This window comes from Mesocricetus auratus, unplaced genomic scaffold (genome assembly GCF_017639785.1).
Source record: "Mesocricetus auratus isolate SY011 unplaced genomic scaffold, BCM_Maur_2.0 Super-Scaffold_100024, whole genome shotgun sequence".
NCBI classification, from domain to species: Eukaryota; Metazoa; Chordata; class Mammalia; order Rodentia; family Cricetidae; genus Mesocricetus; species Mesocricetus auratus.
The window spans coordinates 4,072,238-4,090,395 of record NW_024429205.1 but is presented as its reverse complement, the minus strand read 5'-3'; the positions used below and the strand labels follow the sequence as shown (position 1 = coordinate 4,090,395).

Here is an 18,158-nt window from a genome sequence, read left to right as displayed (position 1 = left end):
GAGGTTTCCTCCATCCACGCCCACAAATGCAGAGTGCCTGGCGGCTGAGATGTGTTTTGTTACCATTTCCCCCTTAATAACTGACTGCTGAGAATGGGTGGAGGAAAACCCTAGCCATCCTGAGTGAATGGAAGCAGAGTGAGACGGTTGGGGCCAGGGGGCGGGGAGGGGGGAACTGCTATTCCCTGATGGCCTCTGAAGCTTCCATGTTGTGAGTGAGAGCTCATGTCACCTCTCCAACCTCTTTCAAGCGCATCGGAGAACCAGGCAACGGCCACACTCTTCCCTCTGTCCCCGGTTCAGCTCTGTTTGAGAAAGAAAACAAAAACAATAACAGCAACAACAAAGCACCTCTTAGGATTCAGGCAAGAGCCAAGTTACTAATGCAACCGCTAAAACAAATGAAAGTTACAAAGCATGTTGCGGCATGGTTGTATTATAGGAATAAACAGTTTTTGTAAGTATTTATCCATAAGAAACACCAGAAGACTTCTGCAGTATCCACTCCCAGGGATCTGACAAAGGACATCTACATTTGCTTGTCTGGAAGTTTTCAGAGACCATCACTACCATGCTGGGTCCCTCCCAGCCAAGGCTCACAGAGCCAAGTCCACATCTGCTTTTGCTTGTCCAAAGTATCTTCTCTGTCGTTCCTTTCAATACCAGAATTGACTGGACATATTTCCAAAGAAGGAAATCCACTGTGCTGCCATGTCTCCTGGTTGAATAAAATACGATCCTAATTGTCTTCAATCCACTCAATCACAGTCAGGTTTTGAGCCACTCCTCCCGGAATTGAATAAAATTCCATGTAGCTTGGAATGATCCAAACTCTGAGGGAGAACCGAGCTTTCTGCTTCAGCTTCTGTGTCCCTCCAGGAATACACTCTCCCTGTAGACAGGAGGCATTAGAGCTAAATCCAACATGCATTGAATGATGGTTCTAGTAGAAGCAGAAGTTCTCCTGTGTAGATTGTATCAGCTCACTGATGTCCCTAGGACCAATGCACTAAAGATCAATATGCCCCCCCAATCACCCTGTGTGTGAGCAAAGTGTTTATTTCATAGATTTCACCCAACAGCAACCAGGAGGCACCAACAAGAACCAAAGACATGGCCCAAACGCACTTGTACTTCACCATGGAAGACTCTTCACCTCTACTGCTTCCCCTCAGTCAAGATCCAGCTTTCAAATGAAGCAGACTGAGTCATCTCCTAGTTGTCAGGACACTTCTGCCTTGGGTCTCATGACGTAACGGCAAGGGAAAACACATTCTTGGCCACAAAAGGAGAAAAGGACCTCATAATGGTAGCTCAGAAAGCTTTTTTTGTGAATTGCATATCAATACTGTTTTCAGATTTAGTCATCAGAGTCTTGATACAGAACTACAAAAGAAAACAGATCCAACTCTTAAGCAAATTGCAGATATTGAAGAATGTGGCATCCGTTGAGCTCTGTTGTGTCACTGGAAACTAGGTTGGTTTCTTCATGTGTCACAGAGGTAGGGTGCAAGATAATGGAGATGATAATCCTGGATTCTGCTGACCACTGGTGAGCTGGGCAGCTCCATTCACAGAAGCTGGATATCTGTTATAGAGAGAAATTGGCAAAATTTAGGATAGTGAAACCCAGTGATTCCTTTCTGTCATTGCCATCAAATCATCTCCTATCATTAGAAAACTCACCTCTGATGTTCAATCGAAAATTTCTCCTTGTATCTGTTTATGTTGGGAGGGGTTACAAATTTGTGTGTGTGCTTGTGTGTCAGGTTGTACACAGGCACATGCGTGTCTGTGTATGTGGACGACAGAGACCCATGTCCTCTGTCTTCAACCTCCCCAACTCATTGTTGAAACAAACTCTCACAGTGAAAGCAGAGCTAGCACACCTCTACAGGAGACTGACTGGCCATTAAGCCACAGGGACTTCCTGCCTCTACCTCTCCAGGCCCAGGGTTATAAATGTGCGCCACAGTGTTGGTTAGGTTCTGTCAACTTGACACAAGCTAGAGTCTTCTGGGAAGAGGGATTCTCAGCTGAAGAATCGCCTCCTTCTGATTGGCCCATGGACATGTCTGTTGGGCATTTTCTTGGTTATTGATTATTGTGGGAGGAGGGCTCAGTCCACCGTGGGTGGTACTGCCCTTGGACTGGGTTGTATAAGAAAGCAGTCTGAGCAAGTCATCAAGAGCAAGCTAGTATGTGGCGCCCCACTACGGCCTCTGCTTGAGCTCCTTCCATATTCCTTCTTTGAGGCCCTGCCCCGATGCCCCTTCATGATGGGCTGTAACCAGTAAGCTGAAATAAACCCTTCCCTTCCCAAGGCGCTTTTGGTCATGCTGTTTTGTCACAGCAATAGAAAGCTAACTAAAATAGCCACCAAGCTTGGGATTTAATGTGGGGCTCGACATGAAAACACAGATTCCATGCTCAGGTGACAAGAACATCATTCACTGAACCACCTACCTTCCCAGCTCTTAACAACTTCCCTTTGGATATCCCCCCTCTTTTCTGAAAATTGAACTGTGGATGTGGGCCCCATGCAGACAAACCCTACCTCAGGATGATGAGACACTGACACACAGGGAGAAACATCAAAGCTTGTCAATGTGCTTTTGTTGGTGGCCTGGCAACTGGAGATACTAAAAGAGGCCTGGAAATCACTCCAAACTGAGGCCAGCCTGCCTAAGCGGAAACTAGAAAAATGCATCGGATACCAAGTAGGCGGCAGAGCTGTCTTCATAAATCGCTGTCTGCAGTCCTTTTAATGTGTCAGTGTACCCCAGCCATTAACCATGTTTAATTGCTATCTCCGGTAAGTTCCGTAGATCATTACCATACCAGTCATTTTTCAAAGATCCTCGTTAGCACAGGACTAGGGAACACACACACAAAAAGGACATGACAGGAAATGTCTAGAGAGACGCCGTAGAGAGGGGGCTGGTAACAGTGAGCCAGCTCTCAGAGGGGACCTGTCTCTACTGGCATTGAAATATAATGCACAGCACACACCAGGCTTGTCTATGGTGGCACATCAAGCAAAAGAAACCAGATGCGTGCTCACACCTGCTATTTCCCAGGGCATATTTAGCTGGTGTCCGCAGTACCGAGTGAGGAAGTGGGGATTGGCAGTAGTCACTTTTGAGGATTCTGGGAGCAGTAGCTCCTCAGGGCACCCACAATGGTAGAGCATTACCAAGAAGGGATGCATGTCTTCTGCCCCTGCCCAATGCCAAGCTATGCTGGCCACTGAAATTCAAGGTCATCTGGGACACTGTACTCAAAGACATTTAAGCAGACAATAGACACAGAGGGGCAGGGACTCCCCAAGTGAACCCACAGAACTTCTGTGACTGTTTTCATGTCTATTGTCTGGTCACAATGTATAATTGGGGATGCATCACCTCTTCTTCAGCACACATCTGGGATGATCGAAACCTGTCCTGTATTTGGCAGTGTGTCTGATATGAAGTCAGTCATGTTGGGTACATTCATGTCATGGTGGTGTGTCACCACAGGTGATCCAGCATCACCTCCCTGACATGTTTCCTCCCTGGAGTCAGGGAAATGCCTCACAGAGTACAGACATCTCACTGGGATAGCGGTCACGCTCAAGCCCTGGGTCAGAGCCTCTGAGTCCTGATTACTTTTTAAGAGTAACTCCACTCCTTCCTCGAGAGGTTCATGTTTATTGAGGCCTCCATAGCAGGCGTGTGACTTCTTCCTTAAGACTGTCATCCTAACCGTGGGCCGGTCCCTGGGTGTACTTTATTGCTACCTGCTTTGAGATGGAGCATTACACCTCGTGAGACTTTCATCCTGCCCCATCCAAATTCCTGGATGCTTAACTCTCATGCCTTGGCCCACAGATGCCTGCAACCTCCAAGAGGTATTACTTCTAGAAATACTGTGTTGAGTAAAAGGCGTCATTATAGGCCATGATGGCCCAACCTGACAGATGAGGGTAGAGAAGAGAGAGTCATGGCAGCAGAACTAGTTTTCCTCACATGCCAAAGAAGCCCAGAGTTATTTTCTAAGGCAGCAGTGTGGACTCTGGTGTCTTTTCAAATCTGGGTGTCTACTGACACCACAAAACAGTTCTGGGTCCCCTTAGAGCCAAAGGCACTTGGCAGGGGTCAGAGTTGAAGTCCCAGCATCGCATTCCACACAGGAGTCTTTCCAGGGATCCTGTTATGAGCAGCCCTCCCAGTACAGCAGCCACCACTGCAAAGAAACCATTCGGGGACCCAAAAAGGAAAGGACAAAAGGCAGAGACCAAAGGAAGAATCAGTTAAAAAATGTGTCACTTTCTTGGGTCAACGGGAGAGAACGCTACAAAAGTAGACACCTTTGGATAGTAAAACAGGAGCTATCGAACGGCAGGCGGAATGTACAGTAGACACCTGGTGGGGGGGGGGCTTGCTCAACTTTAAGGAACATGTGGCCCATCCTCCTGCGGGTCCCTGCAGCCTAACACCTGAGAAATGGTTTTCTTCATGCTTACTCCATGTTCCTTAAAAGGGAGGATGAGGAGGAAGATGAAGAGAGAGAAGGAGAAGGAGGGAGATGAGGCAGAGGAAGAGGAGGAAAGGATGTGACAACTTAGCTCCACTCACGGCATACCCCCTATAGGCACCCCTCTTATCACGTGCCCACAAGCACCCAAATGGTTCTAACTACCTACAAACCAATCTACACCATCTGCTGAAGGCGCCACATGTACCACCAAAATCGCCAGCCTCCTTCTTCTTGTCCACCTGTCTCCCTCCTTAGGAGCGATGAGCACAGGGCGAGCACAGGTGCTACGGTAGTGCCACGGGTTCCCCGGGAACGTGCCACGAAGTCATCACAGAAACCCAGGTGCTCGCAAGTGTGGACACTTAAGCTGTGCTTCCCAGCGCAACTGTTCTAGGACTGGATCTCCCAGCTCCCTAGTGCTCCCTGTGAATATTGTGGTTATTATGACCGAAGCTATGTACAGTGTCTATCAACCTGACAGGCTCTATAACCACCTAAAAGACAAATTTTTGGACATATTTGAGAGTTTCTATATTAGCTCAGCTGAAGTGACCCACCATTGTAGGTGATGAAAGGTTCAGGCATTCTGCTAGCCTGCCCTGTTTCCTGGCAGAATGCTCTTAGGCAGTTCTCTGGCCAGCCCAGAGTTCCATGAGAACCAGTCTACATGCAGGACCTCTTTAAAAGACAGACCCCGCCCGCCTACTTACAGCTCTCTTACCTCTCCTCTCTCCCCTCCCATGCTCACTCTCCCACCGCTATAATAAACTATGATTAATGTGCTCTCTGTGGCTCGTGCTCCATCTATCGCCCCGGTCCTGGTTCCGAGCTCGCTCTCGTGTTTCTCCTTCCACCCCTTCTAACTTGTAATTTCTAATCTTAAGCAAAATAACAACAGGTGACAGTATTACACAATCTGGAGTCACACACTGTTTTAGTTAGGGTTTCTATGGCTGTGTTATAACACCAGGAGCAAAAGCAGGCTGGGAAGGAAATGGCTTGTTTCACCTTTCAGTTCCATAGCACGGTCCTTCGCTAAGTGAAGTTAGGGCAGGAACTCAAACAGGGTAGGAACCTGCAGGCAAGGTCTGATGAGACCACCATAGAGGAATACTGTTTACTTGTCTGCTCCCATGGCTTTCCTCAGTCTACCTTCTTACAGCACCCAGGACCATCTGCCTAGGGGTGACCCCACCATTTCCTTCCCAAGTTGTTTTTGGTCATAGCTTTTATCACAGCAACAGGGAAAAAAACTAGAATGGGAGGGGGTCATAATTCACTGTAGCTATGGACAGCCGCACAGGATGGAGCCCCTCCACACTCCATCATAGGCAGAGGGGATGCCACAGAGGCCGCACTCCTTCCCAAGCAGCTAGTTACTGGCTGATCTGGAAAAGAGGGTACCATTTCTCCAAATGTGTTGCCTCTGGAAGACAAGTTGTGAGGGGGTCCAGAGGGGGAAGAAAGTGGGTCACTAAGAGTAATGGGAGGTGAATATAACCACAACACATTGTATATTTGTATGAAACTGTAAAAAAAATACTTTAATTAGAAAAAAAATGCACAGGTCCAAAATAATGGGACACTTTGCCTAAGAAAACATGGCATCCATTATCCATATTCCCCACTTTTCATGATCCCTGCTTATGGGTTGCAAAAATAAATAAGCAAATAATATAAACATTTTCCCCAACATTCTGTACCTCAAGAAAATACCCTGTTTAATAAGATAGCCTGAAAACTGGCATGTGAAAACAAATCTAACCCTCAACTTTTGGTTACCATTAATTACTTTAACTCTCAATTTTTTTTGCTGCAATCAGTTACTTTTGTGATTATTTAATTAAGCAAACCATTCATACAAGCAAGGTGCTCATTCAGTTCCCACCCGTGACTTTTCCCACGCTTGTTTACCTGGAAAGACACAATGTAACTAAAGCCAGTCTCCCAGTCTAGGGAGGAGGCTGGGGAAGCTGGTTGTCCTCTAACTTTCCAGGCCACTGAGGTTTAATTACCCCGCGCAGCTTACTGTGGGGGATGGGGAGCGAGTAGGGGGTGGGGCGACCGAGGCTGCAGAACTGACAGGGCCCCCATCCTCCACCCACTCCGCCACATGAGCCAGCTGTACACCCAGTGTACCAGGGACAAAGACGGGCAAAGTTGACTGCAGGGACGTCTGCATTCAGCTGGCAACTTGAAATGCTACCTTCCCCTTTTCCAGTAAATTCTCTGTGTTGGAAAGATTAAGGTCTCTCTGCAGGGCTCTAGGCTGGCTTGGAAGGCGGAACTGTAAGGCTTAATTTCCAAAAGGGGTGTGAGTTAGAGACCCCTTCAGGAACCAGGGACTGGGTTTTGTTTTGTGACCAGCTATTGCCACAAAAGAAGGATCCACCCCCACCCGGAGTATTCAATTAACCCTGTGTGTGACGCCTAGGATGGGACATTGGTTCAGTCCCCATTCAGAGGATTCAGAGGGGGGCTTTCTTTAAGGATTCTTTTTAACAAAGGAGGCCAACTAAGTAGCTTTTTTGTTGTTGTTGCTGCAGGGCTCTGGCCCATTGTTACCTCCAGAGGGACCTTTTCCACTTAATTGGGCTTTAGAATCTCACCACTATTGTATTTGTATACACGGAATACCAGCTGAGGAAGTCTGCAGGTTTGTCTATAAGCCTTTCTGCAAGCAGAGTCCCAAGCCTCCTTAGATGCCAGATGTAAGAGTCATGCCGACAGAAAGAATTTCATAAAATTAGAACCACAAGAATGTGTTCCTATACTGAGTTTCTGTCAGGCACCAGAAGCTGCCCGGCTAGCTCTGTGTGTTGCTTTCTCGTGCCCCACTGAATGCTTTGTGTTCAGAACTGAAAACAGGAGTCACCATCGCCTCAGCTCACTGCAGAAGCTCCACCTCTCTCGAAAACTCTGGGGTTCGAGCATTTTAGCTCTCCTGTTAGAAAGTCCCCATCCTCAAACAGAAAGGAAACTAAGGAAGATGTATACAACCCAAGACTCGGATACCTGGGGCGCGGGAGCGCGAGCTAGTGGGAGAAATAAATGGGAGCACGGCATCTAATGTCAGACAAAGGGTGTGATGAGGCCCAGGGAAAATCAGCCATGCTGAATCTCTCAGAGTCTCAACTTTTGTAGGGGCTATGCTATTTCATTCCTTGTTTGTTTTTTCCTTCTCTGAGACAACAGTTCTACTTCCTGCCTGAGCAATTAGATACATTTCTCCAAGGTTGGTGCTTCCTATTGGTGGGACCCAGCATATGTCATAAATAGTGGTGGCTCTCAGACAGCATCCCTTCCTTAGACAGCACTATGGAAAGCTAGAAGATTCCATGTTTAACCTAGTGGTCTCTGGCCTGTCTTGGGAGTCTAGGATAAGTATCAATCCCAGGCACATCTGTGATCGTGACTAGCAGCCAATGAGGAGGCTCTACTTATTCACAACACCTGCTCCACGCCCCTATCGAGCATTAGCTGTCTAACCAGGGTGACTGCCTGGATATGCCACATCTGTGCAAGGATTTTCCTGCTGAGGTGCACAGCAGAGATGTCCATTGTGTGTCCAGACTATACATGCATGGCACATAAAAGCTAAGGGTGGCAGCCCCAAGAGTGGTTTTGACAAACATTGTACATACAAAAGGACACCCAGCTCTGGGGGCAGAAGGTGCCACTCATGCTTTCCCCCAACCCCCCTCATTTGTTCTGCTGATGAAAAGAGCAGAGACATTTAATGGGCTGTGGAAGAGATAGCTCCAGCAGTAAAACACTTGCCTTGCAATCATGAACACTTGAGTTCCAAACCCCAGAGCCCACATTGTTTACAACAAGGTATGGTGGCATGTGTTGAGAGTCCCAGCAGTGTTTGGGGATGCAAAAACAGGCAGGTCTCTGAGACTCACTGTCCAGCAAGTCTACTCTACTCTAGTTGAGCTCCTGATCAATGAGAGACCCTGATTTCAAAAACAAGCTGGGCAGCACCTGAGGAACAATAGCTGAAATAGTTTTCTGGTCCACTGTGTGAGTACTCAAGAACACACACACACACACACACACACACACACACACACACACACACACAGGTACGCATGCACATGCAGCCCACATACTAAACATACACATATACACCTATATAGCAAATATATACACCACATGCACATATCATACACATACCAAATATATTACACACACACACCATAAGTAACACCTACCCAAGCTACCCTTGCATGAAATAACTTTTGTTGTGTGTATAAATAAATCTGAAGAAAGAAGCAGTTTCTTCATAGAGAGCTGAACCTGATAGCCAGAGTCCCATCAAAACTATCCATCAGGGAAAGCATGGACTTGTATTAGACAGGGGTATAACCCTCTGATGCTTCCCACAGTCCCTTCAGAAAACATGACATAATAGTTTCAAAAGGACTTAACGTATGTTAGTGAACTCATCATATACTTGAAGATCTAAATCTAACATTTTAACCATTTCATCAAATGTTGTTTTCGTAATGTACATCAAAAACTTGAGAAGTGAATCTCACACCTATTTAGTAAAACAGCCCAAAGCTGCAAAATAAAGAAATGATAACACATTTACAATAAAAAGAAACAGGCCTTCCATCAGTTGAAGTAGAAGCCCCTGGGAAGCCATGTGGGTCTCCAGCTCAAAGTCCCCTCTCTGAGCACACACTTCCTGTCAACTTTCTCAGTTACAGCTCTAGTTCATACCAGGTAAGGAGATGGTGGTTCCCTCAGAGAAAAGCAGCTATTATAAGGGGATATACCTGTCTCAGAATAAATAAGAACTGACAACAGACCAGGAGAATGCAAGTTGAAGGATTTGTGATTGCCAGAGGTCTCATTAAAGTGCAAGGGAGGAATGTTACAAAGGAAAAAAAAGGGGGTAATCCATTGTAAAGGGTTCCTATGCACAGGGTGGAGGCATGACAAAGCTTAGATGTTTCTAAAATTGGGCTCTACCTGTAGCTCAGTGGTAGAGCACTTGCCATGGGCTCCATCCACAGCACCATGAAAACTTACAAGCTAGATAAACCTTTCCAACCTAACTAAAAGGCAGAGAGAGAACATGCAAACCAACAAAATCAGAAATGAAAAGGGGGGAATGCAGAGAATCATCAGGTCATCTGTACTCCACAGAATTGGAAAATTTAAAGGAAATGGATGATTTTCTGGATAGATAGCACTTACCAAAATTAAATCAAGAACAGATAAACAATTTAAATAGACCTACAAACCCTAAAGAAATATAAACAGCCATCAAAAGTCTTCCGCCCAAAAAAATCCAGGGCCAGATGAGCTCAGTGCAGAATTCTACCTGAAATACAAAGAAGAGCTAGTACCAATATTCTCCAAATTGTTCCACACAATAGAAGCAGAAGGATCACTGTCAAACTCTTTTTACTAGACTACAATTACCTCAGTACCCAAACCACGCAAAGACACAAATAAAATAGGGGACTACAGACCAATCTCTCTCATGAACATTGATGCAAAAATACTCAATAAAATACAGGAAAACCCTAACCCTAACTTAACCCTAACCCTAACCCTAACCTAACCCTAACCCTAACCCTAACCCTAAACCCTAACCCTGACCCTAACCCTAAACCCTAGCCCTAACCCTCCTACAGCTTATAAACACCTTCAGCAAAGTGGCAGGATACAAGATTAACTCGAAAAGAAAAAATCAGTAGCCCTACTATATATATAGACAATGAATGGATGAGAAAGAAATCAGAAAAACATCACCCTTTACAATAGCCACAAGCATCATGAAATATCTTGGGGTAACTCTAACCAAACAGGTGGTAGACCTGTATGACAAGAATTTTGAGTCTTTAAAGAAAGAAATTAAAGAAATACCAGAAAATGGAAAGATCTCCCATGCTCTTGGATAGGTAGGATCAACATAGTTAAAATGGCAATCTTATCAAAAGCAATATACAGATTCAACACAATCCCTATCAAAATCCCAGCACAATTCTTCACAGGACAATTCTCAATTCTATATGGAAAAACAAAAGACCCAGGATAGCCAAAAAAAAAAAAACCCTGTACAATAAAGGAACTTCAGAAGGCATCACCATCCCTGACTTTAAGCTCTACTATAGAACTATGGTAATGAAAACACCTTGGTATTGGCACAGATATATAGATCAAATTGAAGGCCCTGATATTAACCCACACATCTATGATCTTTGACAAAGAAGCTAAAATTATACAATGGAAAAAAGACAGCATCTTCAACAAATGCTGCTGGCAGAATTGGATGCTGACATGTGAAAGACTGCAGATAGATCCATGTCTATCACCATGCACAAAACTTAAGTCCAAATGGATCAAGGACCTCAACTTAAATCCAGCTCTCTGAACCTCTCAGAAGAGAAGATGGGAGGTACCCTTTAAGGAATTGGTACAGGAGACTGTTTCCTGAACATAACTTCAGTAGCACAGACACTGAGATCAGATCGACAATTAATAAATGGGACCTCCTGAAGCTGAGGAGCTTCTCTAAGGCAAAGGACACAGTCAACAAGACAAAAACGTAGCCCACAGAATGGGAAAAGATATTCACTAACCCCACATTTGAGAGGAGGCTGATCTCCAAAATTTACAAAGAACTCAAGAAGTAAGTGTCCAAAACACCAAAGGATCCAATTAAAAAGTGGGCTACAGAACTAAACAGAGAATTCTCAATAGAGGAGTCTAAAATGGCTGAGAAACGCTTAAGAAAGAGCTAAACATCCCTAGCCATCAGAGAAATGCAAATCAAAGCAACTCTGAGATACCATCTTACTCCTATCAGAATGGCTAAAATAAAAAACACCAATGACAGTTTATTCTGGAGAGGATGTGGAGAAAGGGGAACACTCCTCTACTGCTGGTGGGAGTGTAAACTCATAGAGTCTCTTTGGAAATCAGTATGGAGATTCCTCAGGAAAATGGGAATTAGCCTACCACAAGAACCACCAATTCCACTCTTAGGCATATACTCAAAAGATGCACACTCACACAATAAGGACATCTGTTCAACTATGTTCATAGCAGCATTATTTGTAATAGCCAGAACCTGGAAGCAACCTAGATGCCCCTCAACTGAAGAGTGTACAGAGAAAATGTGGTACATTTATATAATGGAGTACTACTCAGAGGGAAACAAAAACAAAAACAAAAAAAAAATGGAAACAATGGGAATTTTGAAATTGGCAGGCAAATGGATGACACTAGAAGACACCATCCTGAGTGAGGTAACCCAGTCTCTAAAAGACAAACATAATGTGTACTCACTCATATATGGATTTTAGACATGAAACAGGGAATTGCAGCCTACAATCCCATCGTCAGAGAGTCTGAAAAACAGGGAGGATCGTAAGACAGATATACATGGTATCTCAGAGAAGGGGAATGGGACAGTATCTCCTGAGCAGACTGGGAGCATGGGGAGAGGGGAGAGGAGAGGGAGCTGGGAGAAAGAGAGGCAGAGAAGAGGAGGGGAGAGGAAGACATGGGGGAGCAGGAAGGTTGAGTCGGGGGAAGAATAGAGGAGAGCAGGATGAGAGGTACCATAATAGAGGGAGCCATTATAGGTTTTGGGAGAGATCTGCCACTAGGGAGACTTTCAAAGATCTACAAGGACGACACCAACTGGCAATCTAAGCAATAGTAGAGAGGCTACCTTAAATGCCCTTCCCTGATAATGGATAATGAGATTTATGACTACTTTATATGTCATCCTAGAGCCTTCATCCAGTGGCTGATGGAAGCAGAGGCAGACTCCCACAGCTAAACACTGAACTGAACTCTTGGAACCAAGCTGCAGAGAGGGAGGAGTGATGAGCAAAGGGGTCAAGACCGGGCTGGTGAAACCCACAGAAACAGATGATCTGAACAAGGGGGAGCTCATGGACCCCAGACTGATGACTGAGAGGCCAGCATGGGACTGATCCAGACCCCCTGAGTGTAGGTATCAGTGAGGAGGCCTCAGCAATCTATGGGGCCTCAGATAGTAGATCAGCATTTATCCCTGGCGTAAAAATGGGATCCCATTCCACGTGGACTCTCTCAGCCTGGACACATGAGTGAGGGCCTAGGTCCTACCCCGGATGATATGGCAGGCTTTGGAGATCCCCCATGGAGGGCCTCACCCTCCCTGGGAAACGAGAGGAGTGGGGTGAGGGGCTGGGGAGATTAGGGGGGCAGAGGGGAGGGAGAGGGAGCTGGGCTTGACATGTGAAGCAAACTTGTTTTGAATTTAAATATTAAAAAAGTGGAAAAAACAATAAGCAATACATATATAAATGCTATTGTTCTTGAAACTTCCATTCCATTTTGGCATCTTATTGTGAGATGAAATGTCCTATATTTTTCTCCATTTTGGGTTGTTAAGTACTTTAGTCTATAAACTGTTCAAATTACATGAGAATTGCCATGGCATGGAAGCCAGAAATCATCCTTTCACAACTCCCACTATTTCTAAAAACCTCTATTCTGCCTTCTAGAATCAAAGTGCCAGCAAGAGGCCAATCCGAATGTAGATTCTGTCTCTTTAAAACAAAGTGGTCTCTCACTTTTTCCTGCTTCCTTACCCATCACTAGCTAACAGGCACAAGTCTCACCAGCAGCTGGGGAGTCCCACGGATGCAGCTGCAGGCCATTTTTATTAAAACTATTAGCTCATGGATGCAACCCCAGGCCAGTTCACTTCTTGTCTATTCTCTGGACATATGTGGCTTTTGTCACTTCTTTCATTTCTCACCTTTTGTCAGTCACTGGTATTGAGTGACGGGTGGAGGAGGGAAGGGAGGAATTCCAGAGAGAGGTGAATGAATATAGATCCCACATCAGGCGTGACTGGCCCCATCCCCAAGCCCAGTGCCCAAGTGTGAGGTCTGTTCTCTAGTGAGAGAGCAGAGTGTGTACCTAGCTGCTAGGGATGATGGGATGATGAGGGGGAACAGCCATCTCAAACCAGCAGGAGGGAGGTGGTGTCCTCTGCATAGACTGCACACCTCTGTTGGTTATGTGTGCTCACAGCCTGGAGAGGAACACAGAACCTTCCTGGAGCATGCAGAAAACCAGGCAGGACCCAGAGAGGCATGGGAGAGGTGGGTAAGGAGCTAGGACTATTCGGGAACCCCACCTGCCGATTAGACTATTGGTGGGAGCTTGGAGATCAGAGGTTCAGCATCCCACTCCCCAAGCCCAGGACATCAAGTTGCTTCAAACCTCAGCAAAGACTTTCCCCCAGGGTACTGCCCTCCCTCTCAGCCAGCCTCTTCTCCAGACTGGGGGCTCCCCTGAGAAGAGGTTTTCTTCCGGCCTTGAAATTTAAAAATGAATTTCACCGACTCATTAACACAGGTGGAGTGTTATTTATATGACATCTTTGCCTCATCTCCTTCTCCCCTGGGGCTGTTAGTGGCTTGTTTACAGGCCATTAAGCCACAGTTGGAATGGGAGGCGGCTTTGAGGAACACCACAGTTCTGGTGAGACCATGTAGACAGGAGGCAAAGGAGGCAGAGGGGCAGGATAGGCAGTTTTCGGTAGCCCAGAGAACTGGAGGGCCACCATGCGATACACAGAACTCACACTAAAAGCCCGATGTGGTAAGGGACATCTGTAATCCCAGCACTGCTCTGGCAAGATGGCAGATGGATATAGGAGAGATGCCAGGAAGCTTCAGGGCTAGCCTAGACTACAGCTCAGCAGTAGCTGCAGAAATGGATACCTCACCACTGACAGGCAGGCTGTATAAGTTCTTCTCAGACCTGCCACATCAGTCAGCACCACATGGAATCAGGTGGGAGCCTGGTCCTCTCAGATCCATCCCAGGAAATGGATGCCCAAGCCTTACATGACACATCAGTAGTTTATGAAGAAGTATTTATGCCATATCAAACAGGGACAATTCTTGCAAGGGCTGGATCTTCAGAACCTGACAGCATCCACTTTGCTTTCTGAAGGGCATGAATATGGAGGGCTAGCAGCCACTGTGATGTCACGTGTGTGAAAACCATGTGACTCCTTGGTAATTCACTGCATTCTAGAACACTGTGCAAATACCATGCTTTGTTTCAGCCCCATCCTTCCAGTGCATGCACAGGTCTGTGGACTCCTCAGCAAAAGGGCGTTCTACCCTAACGCCTTCCTCACAGGAGATGCTGAGATCTCTGCCAGCATCCTTGCCAGACTCCCTGTAGCCGTGTCAGCCCCCTTACATCCATTCTTCCTGAAACTGAGATCTTGAAGGGTTAGGAACTTCCGTACCCTAGCTGAAACACAGCGTGCACACACACAGACACACGCACCTGCATACACACACACACACCTACAAAACACACCACCCACTTTGTAGCACAAGCTTCTCCCTGGCCTGTGCCTGGACTTTCTGCTGCCCCATTGGCCTGGCTTTCCCTCTGCTCCTCCAGTGTACTCTGAGAGATCTGCCTACAGGATTCTGCACCCTGTTCACTCCCACAGTTTCAATCACAGACTTTCCCTTGTGGTCTAAGCAGCCTTCCAGAAACATTAGCCCTGCTGTACTTTTCATGCCCCTCTGTTTCTCTGTGCCATTTTCTTTCACCTGCATGGAAATGAGCACCCCCAACAGTTCCCTCATGCTGAGGGAAGAGTCTTCCACAAAGCAGGTGACAATTGGCACGTGTTTACTTCCTTTGATTTTGTTTTTAGTGAATTAAATTTGTTTCTGAGTATTTTCAAACACGGCATAAAATGCATTCGAATTGCGTCTCACCCACCCCTGCTGCCCCCTCCTCCCCCTCAAGTCCCTTTCCCATATTTAAGTCTTTGTTTTATTTTATGGCCCACTGCATTTAATAAGTAAAAAGGTAGATGTGCAGCCTCAACCTGCTGTACTTCTCCCCTCGCCTCCCCCCCCCACCACTACAGATCAATATAACTCATGTGTAGTCAATGACACTGGGTGCTTCCAGGAAGCAGAGACTCGAGCCGGAATGGCTTTTGGATATTGTGGCTAAACTTAGACAATGAATGCAGGCGATACAGGTGTATGGCCTTCATGAATGAACGATGAGGATGAGAGCAGGAAAATGGAAGCCATGCATGTTGTTAATGAATGGAGCAGACGTGTCACCTCAAAGACAAGATCAAAAAGGAGGTCAGGAGCTCATACCCACCTCCACCAGCATACTAGGGCTCTTGCATCTGGTCCTCAAGTTAGGCAAGGACTCGGTGTGTGATTAAATAGCAAACTCTCATGAGAGATTAAACCTGCTGGACACTTAAACAAGACTATTTTCCTATGAACCAGCATTGTCTTTCCAGACCCTCACCATGGGTCAGAACCCTGGCAGACGGATCCCTAATTAGGATTGCATTGATTTTACCCATTTAACCAGGTGATAGGGCTTTCCAAATCTTAGGGTTTATCCTGTCCTCTTTCTATTCCTCAGCCCTGACCCTGGAGTCTCCCCCCAGCACAGGGCTGAGGCCATCAGGACAATGGCATCTATGGATGTACCTGCCTAAGCCTGCAGCTGCTCCAGCCTGAGCACTGCTCTATGTCTCCTGCGGTGCTCTGAGCTGCTTCTCCACTGTGCTGGGGCTATGACCAAAACTGTTTCATGATGGTGGTCCGTTTTCATGTGTGTCAAATGTCAGACCCTACAAATACAAACCAGGGCATAATTCTATGCTCTCCAGAGCTCAAGCTTGCTGCATCAGGAAGCATCTTTTCCTGTGAAGAATTCAGACACTACCAGGTTGCAAGATATTTTTCCCTAATACCAACAAGCTTCCTGGTAGGTCTGAATGAGTTCCGAATTAGAAATGGGCCACCCCACCCCCACCCCTGCATATTCCGTGGCCACCATCTCAGTCCCTTTAGAAGCCTCTCAAGAAATCCCCCTGGGGACATGTTAATAATATTCTGGGCTGCTGGGACTCAGCAGAGGGTGTGGAATATAATTCCTCCTTGGCTAGGTCCCCTCCAAGATAACCCTCCTGACTTTTAGAGAGGACTTTATGACCCAAGTGCAAGCTCAGCCCGGTTCTTGCTTTTTAAAAAGGAATGAGGGAAACACAAGAAATCTTCCAGCATTCAATCTGCCGCATCGCAGCAGCCAGCCCCAGCAGAATAACTGTTCCCATAAACATGGTAGAGACATGGGCCAGACAGCCAGCATCTGAGTCCCCCATCCCTGACTCACCTGAGCAGCCCTGCCCAGGTCCGGTTTCCTCAGACTCCCAGCCTTGAGAGCTCTGTCTGTCTCAGAGGCAGTGTGCAGTGTGCTCTTCCTTGTAGCCTGGCAGACGTCAAAACACTCCCCAGACTGCGGCATGAATCTAAATTCGGGGTCCTAGGCAAGGGCTTTCCAGAGGTGTCTGGCACTGCTTGGCACGGCTGCTAAGTGTCTCAGCTCCATCCAGACTGCTGACCTGGCATGGGCGCTGTGTGGTACAACTCATCTCGCTGGCGTGAGGAAGCTTTAACTGTCTCTTCCCCGAGCTCATAACCTTCAAGTCACAGACTGAGACAACATCCTTTGATGCCATAATGCTCGTGCCCCAAACAGAGCACAACCAGCCCTTGCCAGATAGAAGAAAGCCACCACTTTCAGCAGAGCGCATCTGTGTTGAAGGCTCTTTATCCCCACCCCCTCCCAAGTTAAGTCAATCACAACGCATCTTAAGTGTGAAGGTATTTGTATTTATTCTAGTGTTCTTCTATAAATACCTACCCACTGAAGACACCCCTGCCCCCATGAAACAGTTCTATAACCCTCCCCTTACTCTGATATGGCACATTGTTCTGATTTAACCTATATATGTTTAAGACTCCTTGTGGAAAGGATATGGTTGCCGGAGGAGACCTGGCTATTTAAACCCTGTAGTCACTTCAGAGGTTAATAATACACACCAGGATAGACTGTGTGGTTGGAAGGAAAGAGGTGTGTGAGAAGAACAGAGATGAGGTTCCAGAGATCTGAGCTCTTGGTACAGCAGTGATGTTACTGCACAGATGTGAGGGTTACTTGGTTCCTGGACATCAGGAGCTCCCAGCTAACAGATGTTTTGGTTAGCTGGTTAGACCGTCCTAGCTGGTTGACAGCATCATCATTCCTGTATTTGGTGTTCTTATGAACAAACATGTCTACCCATAACTTGCAAAGGCAAGAATCCTTCAAGTCTCTTGGGCTTTCGAATGACCCACCCTTTCACTTAGCCCTACGGCTCTTACCCTGTTTCAGTAGCAGTGGCCTCAGTGTCCACTTTACTGAGGCAGGAGGGCAGGGCTTTGTGTGGGCTGATGCAGTCCCTGTGAGGAATAAATGGGTTGATACTGGAAAATCACCCAGAAACAATGCTTGGTCCACTATGTGATTAATAAATGCTGCTACTTCGGTAGTCAGTAGCTCTGATTCTACCATGACTATCTATCCTATTCACTGTTTTATAGGTGCTGGGTCTGCCAGTATCTGGCTAAAGTCAGCCCTCTATATCAATGTCTATGCACCCATGGGTTTAACCAACTGTGCTTTTCAAATACTAAGGGCTAGGGAATGTCACAGGCACAGAGAGCCTTTGTAAGACCTCCAGCCTGGTACTCAGCGTGGGGTGGGGGAGGAGAGAAAGT

General features: G+C 46.5%; 1 long non-coding RNA gene across 1 annotated transcript; it reads right to left on the bottom strand.

The window, feature by feature from the left end:
* Nucleotides 1-360: 360 nt before the first annotated feature.
* Nucleotides 361-17,211, bottom strand: LOC106022117. Its single transcript, XR_001197167.3, has 2 exons — nt 16,732-17,211; nt 361-1,588 (listed from the first exon to the last, which is right to left on the bottom strand). It is a non-coding gene; the product is annotated as an uncharacterized LOC106022117 (long non-coding RNA).
* Between the last annotated feature and the right edge of the window lie 947 nt (nt 17,212-18,158).